This window comes from Amphiura filiformis, chromosome 18 (genome assembly GCF_039555335.1).
Source record: "Amphiura filiformis chromosome 18, Afil_fr2py, whole genome shotgun sequence".
Taxonomy (NCBI): Eukaryota; Metazoa; Echinodermata; class Ophiuroidea; order Amphilepidida; family Amphiuridae; genus Amphiura; species Amphiura filiformis.
This window is the reverse complement of record NC_092645.1, coordinates 36,579,272-36,591,472: the sequence shown is the minus strand read 5'-3', so window position 1 is coordinate 36,591,472 and position 12,201 is coordinate 36,579,272. Positions and strand designations below refer to the sequence as shown.

The 12,201-nt window shown below is 33.9% G+C and overlaps 4 long non-coding RNA genes across 4 annotated transcripts in view; all 4 read left to right on the top strand.

Annotated features, from left to right (window-relative positions):
• The window catches only part of LOC140138653 (uncharacterized), a 44,440-nt gene that overhangs the window by 5,846 nt on the left and 26,393 nt on the right, over positions 1 to 12,201 (top strand). The window lies entirely within an intron of this gene.
• LOC140139544 (uncharacterized) lies at positions 454 to 1,566 on the top strand. Its single transcript, XR_011857159.1, has 3 exons — positions 454 to 571; positions 999 to 1,122; positions 1,459 to 1,566. It is a non-coding gene; the product is annotated as an uncharacterized lncRNA (long non-coding RNA).
• LOC140139455 (uncharacterized) lies at positions 3,792 to 4,814 on the top strand. Its single transcript, XR_011857129.1, has 3 exons — positions 3,792 to 3,901; positions 4,318 to 4,440; positions 4,700 to 4,814. It is a non-coding gene; the product is annotated as an uncharacterized lncRNA (long non-coding RNA).
• On the top strand, positions 5,470 to 6,370 carry LOC140139454 (uncharacterized). Its single transcript, XR_011857128.1, has 3 exons — positions 5,470 to 5,589; positions 5,852 to 5,974; positions 6,254 to 6,370. It is a non-coding gene; the product is annotated as an uncharacterized lncRNA (long non-coding RNA).

Genomic DNA, 12,201 nt, shown 5'->3' with positions numbered 1-12,201 from the left:
TGTCTTTTCCACCCTCATAGTTTCGTTTTGATGCTCTTTGAGTCGCGTTGCAAACTTCCTTCCGGTCTCACCAACATAAATGTGGTTACAATTGGTGCAACGTATCTCGTAGACGCAATCCGTGCTATTAATAGGATCGACCTTGTCCTTGGGGTGGACCAGCATTTTGCGAAGGCTAGTGTTTGGCTTCATGGCTGTTGTTATGACATGCTTTTTAAATATCCTATTGGCTTTTTCCGCAAGCCCTTCCACGTAAGGAATGACTGCGGCCTCGTATGATACGACCTCAAACCAGTGATATTTTTCGTATTGCATGAACAAACAGGGAATAACTAATAGTATCGTGTTTCAGAGTACAAGAATCATTTAACTGTTCCTTTGGTCATACCTTAAAATCCATGTTTTACCTAATACATTTTCTTTATACATTTCATACGTTTTTGTACAGATTTTGATGAGTGTACCTTGAGTACTGATAACTGTGACGCTAATGCTGTTTGCACCAATACCGTTGGTTCCTTCAGATGTGAATGTAATGCTGGTTACAGTGGAGATGGAGTAACATGCCCGGGTTAGTTTATTTTGTCCAGTGCCATATCACCATTCTATTTATTTCTAATTCTTGTCACCTCTTCAAAAAAAATGTCTATTATGATTGCTTTTAACGTTTCAAAACAAATTCATTTCAGTACAAATATTTCTGATGTGATTAACCAATAATGATACATTATGATGGCAATTAATTGAAGCGTTATTCAGTTTTAATTATATCGTGTTTCAAAGTACAAGAAACATTTCAACTTTTCTTTTGGTCATACCTCAAAATCCGCGTTTTACAATTAATGAATTATTTCATACATTTTGAACATATATTGACTAGTGTACTTTGAATACTGACAACTGTGCTGAAAATGATGCTTGCACCAATATCGATCATACCTTAAAATAATGTTTTACCTAATAAATTTTCTTTATACATTTCATACATTTTTGTACAGATATCGATGAGTGTAACTTGAGTACTGATAACTGTGACGCTAATGCTGCTTGCACCAATGCCGTTGGTTCCTTTATAATGTGAATGTAATGCCGGTTACAGTGGAGATGGATTATCATGCACAGGTTAATTATTTTGTCCAGTGCCATATCACCATTCTATTTTTTTCTAATAACTGTCACATTTACGCGAGTCAAACTATTTTTAATTGCGCATTCTTGTCGAAATTGTTTACGATTCCTTAATATTTTGAAAGCAAATTTATTTCAGTACCAATATTTCTGATGTAATCAATAAAAATGATACATTATGTAGACAAGCAGAGCCAATTCATTCAAGTGTTATTGAACTTTAATTGTATCTTTTTTTCTGTGTACAAGAAATATGTTAACTTTCCTTTTACTGATACCTCCAAATATGCGTTTTGCAATTCATTAATTATTTCAAACATTTGTGTACAGATATTGACGAGTGTACCTTGAGTACTGATAACTGTGACGCTAATGCTGCTTGCACCAATACCGATGGTTCCTTTATATGTGAATGTAATGCCGGTTACAGCGGAGATGGAGTAACATGCCCGGGTTAGTCTATTTTGTCCAATGCCATTCTATTTATTCCTAATAATTTGTCACCTCTACGTGAATCGAATTATTTTTTAAATGGTGCATTCTTGTCGAAATTGTCTACTACGATTCCTTTATATTTTGAAAGCAAATTCATTTCAGTACCAATATTTCTGGTGTGATCAATAAAAAATGATACATTATGTCGGCAAGCAGGGCCAATTTATGCAAGCGTTATTGAACTTTAATTGTATCTTTTTTCAGTGTTCAAGAAATATTTTAACTTTCCTTTTACTGATACCTCCAAATGTGCGTTTTGCAATTCATGAAAAATTCCATACATTTTTGTACAGGTATTGACGAGTGTACTTTGAGTGCTGCTAACTGTAACGCAAATGCTGCTTGCACCAATACCGATGGTTCCTTTATATGTGAATGTAATGCCGGTTACAGTGGAGATGGAGTAACATGCTCGGGTTAGTCTATTTTGTCCAGTGCCATATCACCATTCTATTTATTCCTAATAAATTGCCACCTCTACGTGAATCAAACTATTTTTTTTAATGGTGCATTCTTGTCGAGATTGTCTACTACGATTTCTTGAAATTTTGAAAGCAAATTTATTTCAGTACCAATATTTCTGATGTGATCAATAAAAAATGCTACATTATGTAGGTAAGCAGGGCCAATTCTTTCAAGCGTTATTGAACTTTAATTGTATCTTTTTTCAGTGTCCAAGAAATATGTTAACTTTCCTTTTACTGATACCTCCAAATCAGCGTTTTGCAATTCATTAATTATTTCATACATTTTTGTACAGATATTAACGAGTGTGCTTTGAGTACTGATAACTGTGACGATAATGCTGCTTGCACCAATACTGATGGTTCCTTTATATGTGAATGTAATGCCGGTTACAGTGGAGATGGAGTAACATGCTCGGGTTAGTCTATTTTGTCCAGTGCCATATCACCATTCTATTTATTCCTAATAAATTGCCACCTCTACGTGAATCAAACTATTTTTTTAAATGGTGCATTCTTGTCGAGATTGTCTACTACGATTTCTTTAAATTTTGAAAGCAAATTTATTTCAGTACCAATATTTCTGATGTGATCAATAAAAAATGCTACATTATGTAGGTAAGCAGGGCCAATTCTTTTAAGCGTTATTGAACTTTAATTGTATCTTTTTTCAGTGTCCAAGAAATATGTTAACTTTCCTTTTACTGATACCTCCAAATCAGCGTTTTGCAATTCATTAATTTTTTCATACATTTTTGTACAGATATTAACGAGTGTGCTTTGAGTACTGATAACTGTGACGATAATGCTGCTTGCACCAATGTCGTTGGTTCCTTTATATGTGAATGTAATGCCGGTTACAGTGGAGATGGAGTAACATGCTCGGGTTAGTCTATTTTGCCCAGTGCCATATCACCATTCTATTTATTCCTAATAAATTGCCACCTCTATGTGAATCAAACTATTTTTTTAAATGGTGCATTCTTGTCGAGATTGTCTACTACGATTTCTTTAAATTTTGAAAGCAAATTTATTTCAGTACCAATATTTCTGATGTGATCAATAAAAATGCTACATTATGTAGGTAAGCAAAGTCAATTCATTTAAGTGTTATTGAACATTAATTATATCTTTTTCAGTGTCCAAGAAATATTTAAACATTCCTTTTACTAATACCTCCAAATATGCGTTTTGCAATTCATTAATTATTTCATACATTTTTGTACAGATATTGACGAGTGTACTTTGAGTACTGATAACTGTAACGCAAATGCTGCTTGCACCAATACCGATGGTTCCTTTATATGTGAATGCAATACCGGTTACAGTGGAGATGGAGTAACATGCCCGGGTTAGTCTATTTTGTCCAGTGCCATATCACCATTCTATTTATTCCTAATAATTTGTCACCTCTACGCGAATCGAACTTTTTTTTAAATGGTGCATTCTTGTCGAAATTGTCTACCACGATTCCTTTATATTTTGAAGGCAAATTTATTTCAGTACCAATATTTCTGATGTAATCAATAAAAAATGATACATTATGTAGACAAGTAGAGCCAATATATTCAAGTGTTATTGAACTTTAATTGTATCTTTTTTCAGTGTACAAGAAATATGTTAACTTTCCATTTACTGATACATCCAAATCGTTTTGCAATTCATGACTTATTTCATACATACTTGTACAGATATTGACGAGTGTACGTTGAGTACTAATAACTGTGGCGTAAATGCTGCTTGCACCAATACTGATGGTTCTTTCACGTGTGCATGTAACACCGGTTTCACTGGAAATGGAGTAACATGCACAGGTTTATCTATTTTTTCCCGGTGCCATATCACCATTCTATTTTCTTCGCGAGTCACCTAATATTTTGGAAATGATGCATTTTTATCGAAATTGTCTACTATGATTGCTTTAAAGGTTTCAAAAACAAATTCGCGTCAGTACCAATATTTCTGATGTGCTCAATAAATAACGGTGTAATATATTATGATTTCAAGCAGAACAAATTTATTCAAGCCTTATTGACTTTAAATTGTATCGTTTTTCAGAGTTTTAAAAAATTTACTTTTCTTTTGATCATACCTCGAAATCTGCGTTTTAGAATTGATTGACGAGTGTACCTTGAATACAGAGTAAAAAAACCAGTGTAACTTTTCTTTTGATCGTACCTCGAAAGCTGTGTTTTACAATTGATGACTTATTTCATTCATTCTTGTACAGATATTGACGAGTGTACTTTGAGTGCTCAAAACTGTGACGCTAATGCTGCTTGCACCAATACCGTTGGTTCCTTCACATGTGCATGTAATACCGGTTACAGTGGAGATGGAGTAACATGCACGGGTTAGTCTATTTTGTGCCATATCACCATTCTATTTATCTCTAATAATTGTCACCTATACGCGAGTGAAACATTTTTTGGAACTTTGGGCATGACTATCGGAATTCGTCAAAATTATATATCATGTTGGCAAACAGAGTGTTGTGTATAGCATTAATTGTATCGTTTTCAGAATACAAGAAACTTTTTAAATTCTATTTTGATCGTACCTCGAAAGCTGTGTTTTACAATTGATGACTTATTTCATTCATTCTTGTACAGATATTGACGAGTGTACTTTGAGTGCTCAAAACTGTGACGCTAATGCTGCTTGCACCAATACCGTTGGTTCCTTCACATGTGCATGTAATACCGGTTACAGTGGAGATGGAGTAACATGCACGGGTTAGTCTATTTTGTGCCATATCACCATTCTATTTATCTCTAATAATTGTCACCTATACGCGAGTGAAACATTTTTTTGGAACTTTGGGCATGACTATCGGAATTCGTCAAAAATTATATATCATGTTGGCAAACAGAGTGTTGTGTATAGCATTAATTGTATCGTTTTCAGAATACAAGAAACTTTTTAAATTCTATTTTGATCGTACCTCGAAAGCTGTGTTTTACAATTGATGACTTATTTCATTCATTCTTGTACAGATATTGACGAGTGTACTTTGAGTGCTCAAAACTGTGACGCTAATGCTGCTTGCACCAATACCGTTGGTTCCTTCACATGTGCATGTAATACCGGTTACAGTGGAGATGGAGTAACATGCACGGGTTAGTCTATTTTGTGCCATATCACCATTCTATTTATCTCTAATAATTGTCACCTATACGCGAGTGAAACATTTTTTTGGAAATGGTGCATGACTATCGGAATTTTTCAAAAAATATATATCATGTTGGCAAACAGAGTGTTGTGTATAGCATTAATTGTATCGTTTTCAGAATACAAGAAACTTTTTAAATTCTATTTTGATCGTACCTCGAAAGCTGTGTTTTACAATTGATGACTTATTTCATTCATTCTTGTACAGATATTGACGAGTGTACTTTGAGTGCTCAAAACTGTGACGCTAATGCTGCTTGCACCAATACCGTTGGTTCCTTCACATGTGCATGTAATACCGGTTACAGTGGAGATGGAGTAACATGCACAGGTTAGTCTATTTTGTGCCAAATCACCATTCTATTTATCTCTAATAATTGTCACCTATACGCGAGTGAAACATTTTTTTGGAAATGGTGCCTGACTATCGGAATTTTTCAAAAATTATATATCATGTTGGCGAACAGAGTGTTGTGTATAGCTTTAATTGTATCGTTTTCAGAATACAAGAAACTTTTTAAATTCTATTTTGATCGTACCTCGAAAGCTGTGTTTTACAATAATGATGACTTATTTCATTCATTCTTGTACAGATATTGACGAGTGTACTTTGAGTGCTCAAAACTGTGACGCTAATGCTGCTTGCACCAATACCGTTGGTTCCTTCACATGTGCATGTAATACCGGTTACAGTGGAGATGGAGTAACATGCACAGGTTAGTCTATTTTGTGCCATATCACCATTCTATTTATCTCTAATAATTGTAACCTATACGCGAGTGAAACTATTGTTTTTAAATGGTGCATGCCTATCGAAATCTTATTAAAATGACATACTATGTAAGCAAACAAAGCCTATTTATTCAAGCATTATTGAGCTATACTTGCCTCGTTTTTAAGAGTACAAGAAACATTTTAACTTTTTTCTTTAGATCACACCTTAAAATCTATGTTTTACCTAATAAATATCACTTATTTCATACATGTTTGTACAGATATTGATGAATGTACTTCAAGTACTGATAACTGTGACGCAAATACTGTTTGTACTAATACCGTTGGTTCCTTCACATGTGCATGTAATCCCGGTTACAGTGGAGAAGGAGTAACATGCATAGGTTAGCCTATTTTGTGCTAAATCACCATTCTATTTATTTCGCCCTTTTAACATTTATGACTCAATCCTGTTTGGAAACAGTACATTTCCAAATAGGATTGTCTACTAACTACTACTATGGTTGCTTTTAAGGTTTCAAAAGAAATTTGTTTCAGTACCAATATTTGTAATATTATCAATCAAACATGATGCAGTATGTTGCCAAAGAAATCAAAATTCAGATTTATTTAAGCGTTTTTGATGTTTTAGTTGTATAATATTTCAGATTACAAGAAACATTTTAACTTTCTTTTGATTTTACCTGAAAACCATTTATGACTTATTTTATACCCTCTTATACTAATATGTGACCGTCCACGGCGAATGAGCCGTAAATTCCTCCCCGGTCAATTTTGTTTTATTTCGTGTTTAAAAATAAACATCATAAACTCAAAATGGTATATCATTTGACTTCAAACGATATCCAGAAGCGGGGTTATGGTTTGATAAAATTTGCTCCTTCAACAAAATTATAGTTTTTTACGTTTTTACATGTGTCTCTTTTTCCACATTGTTGGCAATAAATATCAAACAGTCATAACTGGCGGTCATTTCAAACCATCCCCAAGTCAACGAGGTTTAAGAAAGTTCTCTCATTGTTAATTGTTGGTTATGCATACCTGTACAAAATACAATGCCTGGTAACCCACCACTTGAACAGGATTTAACAATATAAGCAAACAAAGACCAGAGCTCGGAAAAACAGTGGCATGATCGACGGGAATTATATAAAGTAAACATTAATTTTCACCAGGTTCGCCTTCGCAAATAATAAAGGAGACAAGGAGAAAAAGTGATCCCGCCTGGGAATCGAACCCAGGACCTCAGGTTTACGAGACCTATGCCTTAACCACTTGGCCACGGGAGCTTCATGATTAGGCTGGTTGAATTCGAACCCATAAGCGGTCACTTAGACCTATTAAAAGTTCTATAGCCATCTAAGGTAGAAGCTTATTATCCACTTCAACAATAGGATTATTGATTAGTTTTTGACTATCGAAATGAGACGGATGTCGGGCCAGCTTAAGTTACCGATGAATATGACCTTCGTACACATCTTACACCGTAACTCAGAATACAATTTAGGGTATTTACGGCTCATTTGTGCTGCCGGGTCACATATTGATAAATATACACCAGACACAAAAAGAAACTCGTCAGTTATATTCATTCTTGCTGTTCACAAAATTGATAATTTTGGATTATTATGAAATATACATTTTGTTAATTGGACTTTGCTTTCTCATTTGACACCCTGTTCGTGAAAAACGAACAAACATTGACCAAGATATGCGCCTCCAAAGGTTGCATTTTCAACGATTATCAATGGGAACGCATCGTTGTATTGCACACAAGCACCACGGGCCAATCAATAAAACACACAGTGTAACAGGCACAATAGAATCGTTAAAATTGCAACTTTTCATTTTGGGGTTTGAGAGTTTGGAGGCGCATATCTTGGTCAATTCTTGCTCAATGTTCACGAACAGGGTGTCAAATGAGAAAGAAAAGTCCAATTAACAAAATGTCTATTTCAGAATAATCCATAATTATCAAGTTATTGACCAGCAAGGATGAATATAACTGACGAGTTTCTTTTTGTGCCTGGTGTACTTTGAATACTGATAACTGTAAAGTAAATGCAACCAACTTTTTAGAAGTGGTGCATTCTTAGCGAAATTTTCTACTATGATTGCTTTAAGTTGACTTTCAGAGAAAATTCGTTTTAGTACCAATAGTTGTGATGTGGTCAAACAAAAATGATACATTAGGAAATTATTCAAACTTTAATCTGATTATATTTCAGAGTACGGCAACATTAGAATGCTATTGTCCATAATAAACATCTCAAAGAAGTAACTGACCCCCTTAAATATTGGCCATTATTCAAAAAGGGGCTATTGTATTGCAAATCTGTAAAATGCGTTGGATGCAGAATTTATTTCTGCGTATTTTAACACCTCATTTGATACGATAGCCCAGAAAACAATAAAACACCGGTCAATTTAATGTAGTGAGGTCCGAATTTGAAAGTTGCACTTACATGCACTTTTTTACAATACAAAAACACACAGATGTCATTACACAGTGCAAAATCAATAGAATTGATTTAAATGTACGCTGTGACATCAATATTTAGTCAATTGCCACAAATAAATTCTGCTTTCAACGCATTTTACAGATATGTAATACAATCACCCGTTTTTGAATAATGGTCATTATTTAAGGGGGTCCGTTACTTTTTTAAAGATATTTAGCTCACTTTTAAGTTTGCATTGCAAAGCACCACTTGTGGTGAAATGGAAACGGTTGGGAAAGATATCAAGTTTTAATTAGGAAAAATGGGGATATATGCAGCAGCAGCATGCCTTTGGTTAATATAGGCTGCGACGGTTTGAACGTTAACGTTATCAAGTTTGAAAGAGAAAAAGTGATATTCATAATGTGACAACTGTTTCTTGTGAAAGTGTTTTTACATAATAAAAAAGGTCCGTATGAATATTCATCCAAGTAATTTTTTTTGTACAAAATATTTCTATTTCAATATTCCAGTTTGCAGTCTGGGAATGGAAAGTGGTGATATACGAGATGGTCATATTCAAGCGTCATCAGAGCAGAGCTCTAGCGACGCAGCCTACCCAGCAACAAATGGAAGGCTGAATGATCCCAGCTCATGGTATGCGGTTAAATCCCAGACAGGACCAATTTGGATACAAGCTGATATAGGTAATCACATTGGCCATGTAGAATTGGTAACATTTTATGACCAAATTTAATTAAGCTTAATTTGTATAGACTCCCGATAAATAAATGAAACAAAAATGAGTAACCAAAATGAGGACATGTATAAATGGGAAAACAGGGCTACTAATGTAATAATGTAACAACGGTCTCAAATGCGAAACGTTAATTTATTTAGGAACTTCGGGGAGCTAGGGCCGGTCAGCTTTGTACCTCAAGAAACCAACCTTGCTCAAAACGCACTCACGGTGTTCACCGTGTTTCCAAAAATAAAATACACATTTGCCGTAAGGGTTCACTTAAATGTTACACAAATATTCAAAAATGCTCAAAAGTAAATTTCTTGTCATAAGGATTCAGTATATTATAATTTTACGTAGCTGCGATGTACTGTTCTTGAGTTACAAGTGAAAAAGAAAAAGAAACCATAGGACAATAGCTTAAAACATACGTTTTCTTGTATCATTAGGTTACCAGACCTGTGTATCTGGTATTAAAACGCAGGGAGATGAGACTTCATTTGATTGCTGGGTGACATCATTCAAAGTGTCAACATTCCCTACTACTGGTGGCAACAAGGTGTTTGTTATAGGTCAAGATGGAAACGCGACTGTAAGTAATGACTGTAGATATCAAATATTGTCTTGTATAATAATGCCCATGGTCATGATTGACATGCCAACAATCCGATCTCTGTGATGTATTTTCTATTACTCACTAAAATATCATTCTCTCTCCTGCAGACATTTTCTGGCAACGTTGACTCCTCCTCTAAGTTGACCACAATGTTTACTGAAAAAGTATATGCCAGTATTGTACGCATCACCTGTCTGACCACATCTTGTAATGGCTGGTACACACTGAGATTCGAAATATTAGGATGTACAGCGTACACTTAAAGACTATAGATATGTGACTCAACGCGACATACTTAGACGGATTTCTGCAAATTATATTCGTGGTGGATGTGAGATCATGCATCTATTTTGGCTAGAACACAAATCTGGACATCTCCTTATTATTATTATTGTTTTATATTTGTGCTTTAGTTAAATTTGTGAAGTGTATCACTTCTAAACATATTTCAGTTATCACCAAAATGCATAATTTTGACCTCTTTCTGTTGAGATTTAAAAGGGCATTTCGTGATCCACAGCCTCGTCCCCCACTTTTCTCAAAAAACTTGCGATTCTGGCAGCATAATGCTTATGTACCAAATATTTCTTGCAGATTAATTTGTTCAGCAAAATATCGTGAAATTTGAATTACGTTCTGGTATACGAAATTACAACAACGCATTACCTATTAGCAGTGTAATACGCACAATCATGCATAACTCGCAAAAGCAAAATCGCAATCAACTGAAATTTTGGGAATAACCTTTTTTCGTGGATATCTACTGAAATATGTCTTAAAAAGAGGATGCTAGGATCACGAAATACTCCTTTAAGTATTTTAATTTACAAATTTGCAAAGAACCATTTAACATATTGTATCCAATTATCTGAAAAAGTGTCATTCTGTTGTACAAATTCGCCAAATTTGAATAATAATAACAATAATAATAACAATAATAATAATAATAATAATAATAATAATAATAATAATAATAATAATAATAATAATAATAATAATAATATTGTAGGGATTATGTGGATTGCCCGCTTAAAAAATTAGATTTGTCATATTGAAACGCATTGTATTTACTACTACTGTCTGTTCAATTAGCTTAGATTCTCGTATTTTTAAGATATTTGAGAAAATAAAGAATTTTGGTCAAAGTCATCAAAGAAAAGTGTTAGCACAGCCTTAGACCCAATGTGATTTTAACTTTTCAAATTCCAAAGTTCAATTTAAAACCCTATTTCTTTTCAATTTTGCCTCATTTTAGGCAGTTACTTGGGTCCACCAAAAGGGTTCGCGACCTTTTCACAAATCGAGTGGGACGGTCCATTCTCAACTTAGGGCATAGACCCTATCCAATTTAGCAAAACAATCTGTCTACCAATCTGTCCTGTCATTTCAATTGTAATACCGTTCCGGTTATTGGGTAGGATCTATAGGTGACAATGGTTCACCGGTTTTTGTTGCACGAAATTATATGCGCGATTACGTTTTATGCATAACATCATGCTGAGCATTATTTTTTTCCTAAATAATGACATTAAAATTATGGATTTCGTTCTTATTTCAACTGGTTTACAATGTAAATTGAGTTTTGTTTAACATGTTTAATACCATCATTCCTTTCCAAGAATATCAACATTCGCTTGACATTTTCATATACAGTGACTTTACAAGAATTGTTTTCTGTAACCTCGTTGTTTTAAATAATATTTTCTTGTACAACAGTTCTTTTGTTTCCAAATGTCCTTCACATAGTTTGTATTCAACAAACAAAACGAAATAAAAATAAATAAATTGTAGTTTTATAATAGGCCTAGGCCTACACCTTCACAGACCCATTCACACAATAAATAAATAAATAAATAAATAAATAAATAAATAAATAAATAAATAAATAAATAAATAAATAAATAAATAAATAAACAGTAAGGAATGTATTTATATAAGCTGGGCCTATTCCGGAAACCCTTAGTTCATCTTCACATTTTTATAATAACGTAATGTTTCAACAGTGGGGTTTCAACACAAATTAGGCCTATTGACAAATATAGCTATTTAGCTGACAATACTTCCTGATGCGGATGGTCGAATAAATACTATCTCAGCGCATCTAATTATTATGACTTTCGTCCCCATTGCACTAAATGGATTGATTCAAAAAAGTTTATGGTACCCGATGTTCTACGGCTTTTTTATAAAAATATCGCGGAAAAGACCAAAATTGAAAAGAAATGGGGTTTCAAATTGAACTTTAGAATTTGAAAAGTATAAATCACGTTGGGTCTAAGGCTGTGCTAACACTTTTCTTTGATGACTTTGACCACAATGTTTTATTTTTTCAAATATCTTAAAAATACAAGAATCTAAGCTAATTGAACAGACAGTAGTGTAAAACTTCACATTATAGGGTATGTGGGT